The sequence below is a fragment of the Mus musculus genome, chromosome 3 (genome assembly GCF_000001635.26).
Source record: "Mus musculus strain C57BL/6J chromosome 3, GRCm38.p6 C57BL/6J".
Lineage (NCBI taxonomy): Eukaryota > Metazoa > Chordata > Mammalia > Rodentia > Muridae > Mus > Mus musculus.
The window spans coordinates 55,225,802-55,239,942 of NC_000069.6; positions in this window are offsets into that span (position 1 = coordinate 55,225,802).

Consider the following 14,141-nt stretch of genomic DNA (forward strand, 5'->3'; position numbering starts at 1 on the left):
TGAGCGATACCCCCAGCCTCCAAATACCCCATTCATCCTGTGGCAGTGGGGTCTCAACCCATTACCCATTCTCGGAAAAACAAAGTCCTGGTCACAAGTTAGGAGACCTTTTACAATCCCGATCCTCCCAGGATCACTGTTTCTGACAGCTTTCTTCCTCCTGTGCTGTGTGCTTCAGCTCCTGGACTTGGCCTACCCGGAGCCATTGTGCTTACAGTTCTCTCTCCGTGAGCCACTTACTTGGAGACATTGTATGGCTAACATTCTATTCAGGCCCTTGCTTAGAGGACTCACTGTGGTAGAAACCTCCCCTTTTGTATGGGTGTCTTCATTTCTGCAGCCAACTCCCACAAGCAAGTTGCAAGGTCAAGTATGTTTCATTTCTAGAAGGGTCTAAAGGCTCAAATGGACAGCTTATGTCTCAGAGACATAGTGAGGTAAATTTTCTTTGTCTGTTCTTCCTTATCTTCAACACATGGTTGCTTTTCCGTTTTAAAGCATTTCTTATTTTAAAGAGCTGGTCACGTGAGGACTGTAGGAATTCAATCCAAGCACAAGCGTTAGTCTTTGTAACCATTGTTTTTCACGCTAGTACTGTTTGGCTGGTTGTGTTTTGTCTGCTCTTAGATCAGGGATTCTCAATTACAGAAAACTGCTCAGGGAAGCACAAAATCAAGCCACTTGTATCGAAGATGTAGCACACTGCAGACTAGTCCTATTGGCCAGGGGTGCAACATCCGTGGTTTCCCAAGCTTCCTCAGAACATAAGTAGGGCTGATGTCAGAGAGAATCTGGGAAGCCATGTCTTACTTTGAGCATTCTACCCACAAAGCTATTTCTTTGTGAGGCCGGGTGTTTTACATTCCCTAATCCAGTCGTGTAATTCCTACGTGGAAATATTCATCCCCTTATTATGCGGCTTCAGACCTTGTGGGTCTCACGTGGCCTGAGCAGCTGTTGTGGGTCTAACCCGGCTCTGAGAAGACTGACAGAGTCCTTAAGAGACTTGGCTGGGCAGGGTTACAGTAAGGAAGCAAGGGTAGGGATTGGGGGGTTGGGGAGGGTGGGGGGATTGCTATTCGGGAACCAGGAGAATGCAGCGGCGCTTGCGGGCAATGAGCACCCAAGAGCTTCCAGACTGCGCCCTGCGCATCCTACAAGTCTACAGGCCCCTCTGGGTCTGCCCACAAATGCACCTGTCGCCAGCCACTCCCTCCTGACCTCTGCCCTTTCGCCTGACAGCTGAGTGCCTGGGCTCACCCGCCTCTGCTGTCACTCCTAGGATGTAATTAGAGATTAGTCATCTTGATACCACCCACTGGGCGGAGCCTGGCTTAGCTCCCTAATACTTCTGCATTTGAAATAGGATTGAATTGTGCGGTTCAGCTCTTCCCCTGGCTTGGAGACCACACTATGGCTCAAAAAAACACTGTTCCCTGAGGAAAAACTGTTTTACCTCTGTCACACGTGTCTTTCAGTTCTTTCCCCCTTTCCGACCAGAAAGACAGTGTGACAGACTATGACTGTTGCAGCTGGCAATATAACCAGACTATGGGAGTGACCACTGACAGGTGCAAACTCCGGGCCCCCAGCTTCCTCAATTCTAAGATAAGCCTCTAAATGTAAGTGGCTTTCTGGTCATGTGTGGAATTCCAAAATACTCACCTTAATGCCAGTTAAAAGGCCTACCTGTTATTTCTCCCACAGGGCAAGGGAAAATGAGCTTTGATTGAATTCCTGTGTACCGGCTTTGTTAACCTTTACTCCATCATGGTAGGGGATTTCATCAGAGATCTCCAGGCCACTTCTGCTGAGACAAGGGAGGAAGCTTACAGACACCATGGAAGTGGCTTAAGCCGCCTTGAGCTCTTCATGAGCCTGTGTTTAGTCCTCAGTGTCACTGCCTCTGTTCCTGCCCCAGGAGTTAATCAGCCCTGTAACCATTTAGTACACGTTTGTAAGGGTTGTGTTTCCCCCAGAATTGATAGCCACGTGATAGAACATGGTCGTTTTTTTTTTTTTTTTTTTATTGATCTGATGCTATTAAGTAAGACATGTTATTGTCATTTACTGCTTAATTTTTATTTTAGCATGCTATGTGTGTATATTCAAGTACATGCAAATATATATTTATATGTATGCTATTTGTATTTCCTGTGAGGATTGCAGATTGCCAGCGTGCCTTATTCCTATAGTAATGTCTGAATTTGCATGGTTGACTTTTATGCATGGGTTGATTTTCTTCTTTATAAGACTTACTTTATGTGAGTGAATATTTTCCTGCTCATATGAAAGGTGGCTAGGAGGATGACTCAGATAGATATATTGTCAAAGTCACTGTAAATTTTTTTAAAAAAATTTCTGTGCACTAAAACAAGCAAACCAATAAACTGTCAGAGCATGTGAAAATGGCCTCTCTTATCTATAGAATCTTGACATATGGTAGACATAGTCCCTGGTAACAGTTCGGAAAGTGACACTCTTCCAAAGGTGTTCTGTGCATACTGGCTTACCATGGAGTAGAAAGGGGGAAAAAAAAACCTATATCTTTATCTACACAAATCTCTATCTAGAAAACTTGACCACTTTGAAATTTATTAGGACCAGCTCCTTCCAAATACACAGGCCTTCTTTGGCAAAAAGACATATGTCCAGAGGAAAGAGAGGTAGGATTCCTAGCAGAGGAGGCAGAGGCAGGGGGATTTCTGAGTTCGAGACCAGCCTGGTCTACAGAGTGAGTTTCAGGACAGCCAGGGCTACACAGAGAAACCCTGTCTCGAAAAAAAAAAAAGTTAGGATTATATTCTGTTAGAGCCTTGCACCCTGGTAGAACCATTTCTCTGTTTCTCAGTGTTCCTATCTGCAGAATAATACATCAATGAAATCATCAAACGGCAGCATTATTTATGGGATAAATAACTCCAGAAGTAAATTAAGGGAAAAGCTTTAAGGGACCAAGTGAAAGTAGAATTAAATGGAAAACTAATAACAAACTTCCAGACAGGAAAACAGCAAAGAAAAGTAAAACAAGAGCAGAAAAGCAGGAAGGATCAGAGGGCAAAAGTGACGTAGCAGCAGCCAAGAAAAGACCAACACATACTAAGAGAGCTTCCCAAGAAGCAGATAACCCACAAAATAATGTCTAAAAAATATAACTGAAGAAATCATTCTACAGATAAGAGGGTAACTAGGTCTCAGATGAACAGGTTGATCGGGAACCTGCAAAGATCAACTCTGATGTATATCCTAAGAAAATAGAAAAGTTCTTTGGACCTCTAAGAAAAAAAGTAAAAGAAGCCAAGTTACCTGTGTGAGATTCCAGCTGTTATCATAGTCCCTAAGTGCAACTTGCAGGGACAGTAATGACAAAACAAGGCTTCCCAGAAACCCAGGGAAATAAAAGACAATGCCAGAATTCCTTATCACAGCTAAGGTGGCCAGAAATTACCAAAAGTATTTTAAAAACAATTTGTGTGTGCAATAACTCAAACAAAACCCTTTCTGGGATTTCTATGCAGCTTATTCATCTAACAGGCAACCGGGGGAAACTTCAGCACAAGATGGAAAATTAATATATTTGTGTGTAGAATAAATAACACAGAATGGAGATAGTGGTGCAAAAATACTTGTTAAATAAGAAAAGAAACTACGAGTTCCTAAAAAAAATAGATCTATAAATGACAAAAATATAAAACATTCACTAAAAATGAAAATCTTCCTGATGCATAAAATAACTTTTAAAGTATTTAAAATTTTTCATGACATATACATAAAGTGAGGTGGATACTCATATACATACAATTAAAAGTATTTTTTTCATGGGTTGGAGAGATGTCTCAGTGGTTAACAGTGCTTGCTTCTCTTCTAGGGTCCACAGATTCAAGTTCCCAGCACCCATTTTGGGCAGCTCACATCTGTCTATAACTCTACTTCTAAGGGAATCTGAATCTCTCTTCTTGTCTCTTGGACACTCACATGCACATGGCATATACACATAGACACATAAATAAAAAACAAAGCAGAAAATAATTATTTGTACACACTTGTGCATGGCACGGCGGAGGGGAGAAGAGAGGGGGAAGAGAGAGAATATGTGGAGAATAAACGTGTGTGCTATGGTGTGTGCACATAAAGGCCATCTTCCTCCTTGTTCAAGGCAGCATCTTTCTTGTTCCTTGCCTTCCAGCTTCCCAGACATCTTCTGGTCCCCACTTCCCATCTCCCATGGGAACTCTGGAATGTTTGCCTGTTTATTTATTTACTTGAGACAGGGTCTCACTAAGCAGTCTTGGCCAGTCTTGAACTTACTACATAGATCAGGCTGGCCTTTGAACTCTCAGAGATCTTCTTGCTTCTGCCTCGAGAGTGCTGGGATCAAAGCTGTGTGCCGCCACACCAAGCCTCATTTCCATGTTAGTCACAACACTGTAATCCCAAACGGAGCTAAGTGCTCATCAATGAATGAGTGCATGTAGCTGAGGCGCTATAAGTATCCCGCAAGGCCTTGCTTCCTCACAACAGAGAACAAAGTCCTGTCATTTATGGCAACATAGATTGAACTGAAGGCCTTAGGCTTAGTGAAATAAGCCAGGCCCAGAAAGAAGGACAAGCTACATGCCTTCACTGGGATGCTACTATGGGTCAGCTAAAACCTATATTAAAAAAAAAAAAAGGAACAAATTTTAAATTGACCCTCATGACAAAACCTGACCCTGTGCTATCGAAAAGGTGTTCAACTTGACTCACCTGGGAAGAGGACCCTCACTTGAGGACTGCCTGTCAGATTGACCAGTGGGCACATCTGTGGGTCATTTCTTGGTTAATGACTGAGGCTGGAGGGCCCAGCTCACTGTGGGTGGCGCCACCCCTGGGCAGGTGGCACTGGGCTATAAGAAAGCAAACTGAGTATAGCATAGGAAGCAAGCCAGTAAGCAGTGTTCTTCTTAACGGCCTGTGTTCTAGCTCCAGCCTTCGGGATCCTGCCATGAGCTCCCGTCCCCACTTTTCCCCTTGATGTACTGTAAAGTGCACAGTAAAATAAACCCTTTCCTTCCCAAGTTGTTTCTGGCCATGGTGTTTACCACAGCAGCAGCTAGCAAAGCAGAAGGTGCCTAAAAGTGTGGCTGCTTCACCCTGGGATGGAGAGTGTCCTGTGCAGACCCTGCCTACGCTGCTTCCTCATCAGCCCGCCTTCGATGGGCTGCCAGGTCTCTGTGTATCAATCAGAGCTGAAGGAGTCTTCTGGAGTTTATCGATGCATCTACTGTGAAGATTTAAGATACTATTTTCTCCCACAGGGCTCTTTTTATAGAGCCTCTTAGGAGAAATCCCTGCCTTGCTTTTATTTTAGAACTATTTCAGGTCTTTGGGGTGCTTCGTTCATTTTTGTTCTACACTCAAGCATGTCAAAGAACAACAGAGACGAGTATGGGAAGGGTCAAGAGCACACGGACCCATCCTTACAGTGCATCCACCCACTCAGTCTGGCCTGCAATAGACATTAAGACAACAGCAACCCGAGGGCATAGCTTTTAAAGGTCACAGCCCTATGCAGCTCCCTGGTCAGTGTGCCAAGCTACCTATGCTCTACCCTAAAACTGTGAGAGCTGAACCCCGGAACCTTCGAATTAACCCCAATCCATCTTCTTTCCCATCTCTGTGTATGTTTGCTATTTGAACCGCACCTTCTGAATTAAAAACAACAAAAATTCCCATGATCCTATCAGGCGGCCTCCAATATTACTGGAACCAAGGATGGAATAACTTTTCAGGGTCCTTGTCACACGCATATGTGGGGCATTAGAATTTTGAAAGTGCCCAACAAGAGGAGTGGAAGCCGGAAATTCGTTCTGCACTCAGCTCTCAGAAGTATTTCCTTTCCAGACTCCCAAAGCAGCAAGTCTTCACCGCCACAGGACACCCTAGAAGGATGCACAAAGAAAAGGGTGACAACCTATCTCTCCCTGCCTCTCCAAGCAGCTGGAGTTGATAGCTTCAGCTGTATGCTCTTTATCTTTTTAATATTATAAACTCTCAGGATCATACACAAACAGACGCATCATGCAGGTTTTCTCCACTTTCATTGCTAAATAATGCTCACACCATATGCATTTCTATAGCTCTGCTTCCCATAGAACAGAATAGCACACTCATTCCTGCAGTACATACAGCCTAACACATGCCCTCAGTTGCTGCATGATATTCTACAGCTCATTATATTCTGTAGCTCTGTAATCAGTCATTTCCCTATTTACAAATTGGGAAAATACAGAAATTAGCATTTTTGTACACAGTCTTCATAGATAGACGCTTTTTACTCTATAGGATGGGGTCTACTGAATCCAAGGCTCTGTTTACTTATAATAATTTACTTTCCACAGAGACTCTCATGGTGGCACCAGGATCTCTGTTCTTCACATCTTCACCAGAGATTGTTAACAAATCGTTCCTGTAGATGCCAGGTTGATGAGAGAAAACACATTTTGTTTTGGTCTTGTTTACAATGACCTGAAATTTCAGTTAGGAATCGGAAAATTTTGTGGGCCCTATGGCTTTCAAATATTTTCTCCCAGGCTGTCATTTGCCTTTTGCCTTTGTATCTGCCATGTGGAAAATGATAACCAGTTCTACTGAGCTATCATTTCCATGTGCTTAAAATGACAAATTTGGGGTGTGTAATGTGTTGAGTTTCATGGTAGCCAAAAACCAGTGATGATGTAGAATATTTTCTTTATTCATCTAATTTCGTGTGTGTCGTTTATAGTCAATCTTTCCCCAGCTATAGCTCCTGTCAGTGCTGATTTTTCAGTTGGGGCAGACTTCCTTCAATTGTTACTTTACTATTCTGCTTTGAGATCTGTGGCATCGTATGATTTGAGTTCCAGTTTGCCCAATGTAAAACTAGCTGAATAGCGTTCATTGTGTGGCTATGCCACAATTTGTTTATCCATTCACTATTAGAGGGACATTTGGATACATTTTCGCTACCATGAATAAAACCTTCCATAATAATTTGCCTGCCAGGCTTTGTGTCCAGGAATGCACTGTTGAGTGACAGGGTCACACTGTTGAGTGACAGGGTGGGTGTATACATAAGAAACCAGCAACTTACTTTTAATGTAGTTGTGTTCCTTTCTGTCTTGATGAGCAAGAGTGACAATGTCCAGCAGTGGCAACAGTCTTATGTGGGATTTCTGTTGGCACTGTACTGTTGTCTCACTATAGCTTTGTTTTGCCTTCTCCTGGTGACTAATGATGTTGAACACTATTTTGTCCTTTTGGGTGGTGTATTTATTAAAATATTCCCACTTTAATGTTTTTATTGTTGACCTTCTTTATTCTGAAGCTGAGATTCTTTTCCCAGCATGCTTTGAAAATAATTTCTACTTTGTGATAACCTTTTCTTTTTTCTTTTTTTTAAGAGCTATATAGGTTTTAAAATTTTTGTGGAAGGCAACTTAGTGACTTCTTTATGGTTCATAATTTGCATTTTCTTTAAACAACCTCTGTGGATCAAAGGTCACAAAGGGTTCATTTCCTTCATATTTCATTTGGGAGTTTTTATAGTGTATGCCCTTCAGGTTAGATCCAACATGTTTACAGTTAATTATTAAATGAAGAAGAATGCTAAATATTATTATATTCACATTTCACATTTTATTTAAAATTATACTTTTGCTCTATGTACATGTGAAAGAAACATCTTAGAAAAGCATACACATGTTTTGAATATTTTTTAATTTAGAAGTTTATCAGCAGTGGAATTATAGCAAGTGTCCCATTACTTTTTCCCAGGACTGGAGTTTGGACACAGGGCCTTATGGGAGAGTTTTTTCCACTGGGCTACATGCCTTTCTTCCTTATAAGATTATCTGACTGGAGGCACACAGACTGCATGTGCCCAGGGTAGGTATTACTGGGGCTTAACACAACACCGGAAAATGGCTTAGACATTATGTGATACTTTTTGAAACTCAACTAAAAAACTCTTGAGAATGAGTTCTACATGGAGACACGATGCTTTGATGCCTAGAAGGTACACTAAGAATCAATTTCAAGGGCTAGAGGATGGCTTAATGGGTAGAGTGCTTGATGCACAAGCACAAGGACATGAGTTCAAATCTCTGGCATCCATGTAGAAATCTAGGTGTGGCAGCATTCTCTTGTAACTTCAGTGCTTGGGGATAGAGACAGGCAGATCTTGGAGACACACTGTCTGATCATGCCTCAAAAGCAAGGAGCAGAAATGATTGAAAACGATACCTTAATGTAAGCCTCTTGCTTCTTTTCCACATGTAGCTACACAGGCAAGTGCACCCACACACTAGTGTGCTCAACACACACACACACACACACACACACACAAAATCTACTTCTAAAAGTTGAAGTTATTTTAAGTAAAATTAAATTTAATTACATTTTATATTTTACTAGACACCTTGGGATTTGTTAAAAATCTGCTCAAGGCTCTTTGACTTTCCTGATAAAGTTCTTCAGCTGGTAGACATATCCAGTAAAAGGATTTCTCAGCCTCAGGTCCAGATTTTTGTGGTGTTTCTGGAGTGCTGCATTCCCAGAGAATTAACTCAACTTTTATGTCTTCTTCAGTATTATATTTGTGTTCTATAAAATCACCGAGATTCACAGGAAATGCTAATTAGCAAAGCAGAAGATTTAATATAAGTGTCTTCTTGAATACAGTGAGTTATTTGTCTTTTTAATAAACTTCTGGCAGAATGTAGTTAAATCAAATTTCACTCAAGTTAGTTTTTATTTTTTTATTTTTAGATTAACATTGGTATACTTAAATTCTTCATTACTTGAGGGGACTTCTCCTCAAGTAATGTGACTGGGGAGAAAGCTTTGTCAGTATTCTGTTTTCTGTGTAGATGTGAAGATCAAAGTTCAATCCTTAGCCTCAGCATCCTTTAAAGGGGGGAGGGGGCAGGAGTGGCCTCCACTTGTAACACTAGCACTGAGACAGGTGGGATAGGCTGGCCAGGTGGCATAGCCCCACTATTAAGCCCCAAGTTCTCATGAGACAAGGGACCCAGAATCCTGAGGAGCAACACCTGAGGCTGACCTCTGGCTTCCACATGCATGTATGCACATAAACACACACAAAGTATACAAAATTAACTTTCAAAATATTTTTTCTGAAGCTGTTGCATTAAGAACAGCCTGTTGTTCCTGTCTGAAAGAATTACAGGGATGGAAATGGAGAGAAGCCTGAGGAAAAGAAGGTCCAGTGACAGGCCCAAAGTGGAATCCAGCTCAAGGGGAGGTCTTAAGGCCTGACACTATTCCTGAAGCTATGGAACGCTCACAAAAAGTGACCTATCATGAGTGCCCTCTGAAAGACCCAACAAGCAGCTGAAAGAGTCAGATGCGGATATTTGCACCCAACCAATGAACAGAAGCAGCTGACCCCTGTTGTTGAATTAGGGAAGGCTGAAAGAAGATGAGGAGAAGGGCAATCCTGTAGGAGAACCAACAGTCTCAATTAATGTGGACCCCCAAGATCTCTCACACACTGGACCACTAAACAGGCAGCATACACCAGCTGATATGAGTCCCCCAACACATATATAGCAGAGGACTGTGTTCATTCAAAGATGATGCACCTAACCCTCAAGAGACTGGAGGCCCCATGGAGTTTAGAGGTCAGGTGGGGTGGGGAGTGGGGCCATCCACATGGAGACAGGGGTAGAGAGCAGGTATGGAATGTGGAACAGTCGAAGGGTGGACAGGGTGGGGAGATAAAATATGGAGTGTAAAATAATAATAATAAAAAGAACAGCCTGGAAACCTACATGCTAATAAGAGATGTCATTTTTAACCAATAAGTTCCCGAAGCTGTGTGGATCTGAATACACTTACAAGCTCAGCAGAGAAATGACTAAAGGTCCCCTCCCCTCCTCCCTAACCATAGCCTGGACACTAAGATGACTCCTACACTCTAATCCTTCTCTACTATACTATAACACAGCCAGGAAAGCTAGCAGCACTTTCAAATGCACATTGGATTGTAGTAGTTTTTCTACTTAAAATCCTTCAGTAATCTTTTTTGTTTTGTAAGATAAAGTCCCTCCTGCTTGAGTTCCTGAAGACCCAGTGCCTGCCAGCTCTCTCAGCTGTCTCTCTCCAGTCTTCCTTTCCACCAGACCCCAAAGGCTTTTGTTCCTTCAGTATGCATACACCTTCCTACGAGAACCTTCCTTCACCTTCAGTGTCCTTCTGATGGGAAGAATAGGCTCCGCCTTATTGTGAAGCTAGCTTCAGGTCTTGTTTGTACGTTACTTCTTCATTGGGCAAAGGAAAATAAACCTCTTCTTGTTCTCCTCTTCACAGTAGAACCTAAATGGTTATTTGTGTAAGTGCAGGTTTAACATTGCACTCCTTCCAAGTTCTGCCACAGCAGGGCACATATTTCTTATAACTCAGCCTCGTGATTGAGTTACTCTTGCCAAGTTACAGTGCATGGCGTGTTGGAAAGACACAGAACTTATTTATTGGATGGATGATTGCAGAAGCAGGTGCTCTGTAGATAGTCATAACCTCCACATTGAACCAAACATGTAATCCTAGGTGTATAAATGTGAGTTTTAGACACCACTGGCTCTCTCTGTATTTATTTGCAGCAGAAACCATGTCTAGCTATGTAATTACCCAGGTGTATTGCGAGAGTCATTGGGCATCAACCGTTTATCTGCAGAGAGATCATGGGCAATCCACTGTCAGAGCCTGCTGGGATTGTGTTCCTGCTGAAAGCTTTCATTAGCACCTGAGATGAGGGCCTTGGTGCACTGCCCATCAGTCTGATGGGCAGCTGAAGGCCTATTCAGGTGCAAGGTAATACGATCAGAGGCCAAAAGGATATCACAGCACAGGTCAAGAAGAAGAGCAAAGAACAATGTGTAAGCTAAAGGAAATTTGAGAGAGAACCCTTAACTCCTCTGAATGTACCTGAGAAGGTACGGAATGAGGAGTCTTAAGACTCCTGAATGGCATGAAGATTCTAACTCTCTAGCTGAGTCTCTTTCATGGCATGCTTGTCAGGGACATTGATGTGATGTTGGGATCCATCAACAAAAACTGTGTGTCGATGCCTTTTGAAATCCCAGTTCTTCCCTGGGGGGGGGGGGGGGACCACCCTTGCTCTGTCACATCCAGTTCTCTAGAAACTCATGTGTGTAGGGAGATGGCAAGGGCCAAGTAGCTGCAGGGATTCCAAACTGTAATATGAGAATGTGCAGGAGGCTGAGGCTCCCCACATAACTACAGGGGGTTTAGGAGGCTGTAGTGTGGGGGGTGAGAAATATCACGTGCAAGTGGGGGTTATCAGATTTGGCTCCTTTGTTATAAAGGATGTGAAGCACAGCGGGGGTTCCTCTCTGTCCCCCCCTCCCCCACCACCAGAATTAGGCACAAACCACACCCAAGCATCTGTTTTCACACAGAGAGAATCTTCACTAAGCATGGAAGAAAGTTGAAGTGACTGCTTTCTGACTTTGACAGAAAAACAGAAGCCAGTGACCTTGCAGGGGTCACTTTTAAGAAGAGAAAAGGGTGGGGAGAGGTCTGTGTTAGAATGGGTGAGGATGTGGTGGTGTATTTCAATTGGGCGTGTTAGGATGTGGTGGTATATTTTGATTGGGCGTGTTCATTGCATGAACCAAGAGGGAAACTTTTGACCGCTGGACTTCAATATTTTGAGAGCTGGACCTTGGTAGTCAGCCTTTTGGAGGAGGAAGATGCTGGATAAGGAAATAGGCCTTGGTGGCTAGCTTTCCGCAGAGGGGTTGGGGAGAAGGGCAAGGTCTGCTGGAGCCAGGCTTGCCACGCCTGCCGGAGCTGGCCAGAGTTCCTGGAAGGTGGATTTTGGGACAAACAGGAAAACTCCAGGAAAGTAGAACTCAGTTGTGTGGGTCAAGGGTGGGCTGGGAAGAGTTCACCCACAGGAAGCCAAGTTTCTCTTAGGAAAAGCGGGGGGGAAAGTCTGGGAAACTGAGTTACAGAGGGCTTACTAGTTCATAAGGGGTCCTGGGTTCTTATAAAGATCTAAAACCTTATGTAACCTGGGCCTTAGCATATTTGAACTGCTATACCAGAGATACATGAGTAGTTACAGTAATTATTTTGAAAGGTCTTGTCGGGGTTGGTTTTCTGTCAACTTACCTCAATCTGGGAAGAGGGAATCTCAACAGAGAAAATTATAGATTGCTTATAGGCAAGTCTGTGTGGGTGGGGAGTGTTTCTTGATTGTTTATCAGTGAATGAGGGCCCAGATCACTGTGTGATGCCAGTGTAGGCAGAGGGGCCTGAACTGTATATGAAAGCTATATAGCAGGTACTAGCTTTTAAAAATTACCTTATTTTATGTGTATAGACGTTTTGCCTGCATGTATGCATGAGTACAACTTGTGTGGTTGGTACCCAGGAGGACAGAAGAAGGAGTTGGAGCTCCTGTTACTAGGGTTACAAATGGCTGTGACCTGCCATGTAGGTGCTGGGATTCAAACTTGGATCCTCTGTGAGAGCAGTCAGTGCTCTAACTACAATCTCTTCAGCCTGACAAACTATTTGATTTAAAGGCTGCGTTTTCTAGAGGAGATTACACAACACACTAGAATTCAGGGTTGCCTTATAGACATAATGACCAAGGTGGTGGTAAAACTGTCTTGAATTTTAAAACATGGGTAGTTTTAGAAAGTGGAGCTGGTCTTGGCATTTATTAATACAATAGACTGTATTTCTTGAAACTTTGAGTCAAGAAAAAAAATCTCCTTCCTTTTAGGTTACACCTGTTATGTGTCTTGTCAGACTACATATACATATACACATACACATACACATACACATACACATACACATACACATACACATACACATACACATACACATACACATACATACATATACATATACATATACATCATATACATATACATATACATATACATATACATATACATATACATATACATATACATATACATATACATATACATACATACATATGGATATAGATACAGATACAGATATACACACACAGAGTCAGTTTTTGGATCAATTCCTTCTTGTAAAGGGGAATAGTGCCAATTTAAAACATGTTTTGAGCCAGACTTGGTGGCACATTTCCAGGGGGGGCGGTGTCAGGCAGATCTCTCTGAGTTTGAGGTCATCCTAGTCTGTATGTGAGTTTCAGGCCAGACAAGGTTACATAGCGAGACCCTGTAACAGATACACTTGCCACATTTATCTCTCTAAGGCATAGGAACCAGTGATGAAGAGAGGGTAGACAGATGCCGAGAGCCAGAGCTGGTGATACTACAGGGAAACTGTTCTCTGGACACAAAATGATGGCTGCCCACATGAACTCACAGTGATCTGTGGGAGAATGCACACGACCCATGAAAAACTCAGGACAGACAAAAATCCCAATACAGGGAAGTGGGCACAAAACAATCCCACTCTGGCTGGGGATCTGGGGCATCCTCTGCTGGAAAAGAGTCAGTGTTCGTTTGTTTGGTTATTTAAACTGTGTGTGACCCTGGTAGGTAAATGACATTATAGGGCAGACCCTATTCCCAAGAGTAGCTGGGTAACACAAAGTGGACTGGTGTTGTGTGACAAGACACATTTGGGAGACACAACACCCACATCTACTTACCCCAGATTGGGAACCCACAGCAGACCAATGTATGGATACTCCAAAGTCTAACTTGGTGACCGACTGAGTTTTATTGGGTTACTTGCAGGAGTAGAAATGACTCAAAGACAGTTGCATCACCAAGGCTCACCCAGCATAGGTGAGGGCTCAAAAAGTGTAGGAAAACCGAAGTACCTTGCACAGCCTGCAGGCAGCTCAGCTGGGTAGACAATGTTCACTCCAAGTGCCCCTGACCTAACCTCTTTCTGGCAGGGGCTCTGGTCTCAGAGTCCTCTTTGCAGCTTGTCTCGTCTGAGAAGGACTCTCAGCTGTTCTAGATTACCCTGGCAGGGAGAAGTTGGTAAATCTGGTTGGTTTCAGGGCTTTCTGCAGCTATTTTGGGTCACTTTACCTACCAGCTTCAGGAGCTTCCTGGAGGATGGGATGTTTCAATCTTGAAGGAAGATGTTACATAACAGCTTAGTGGTTT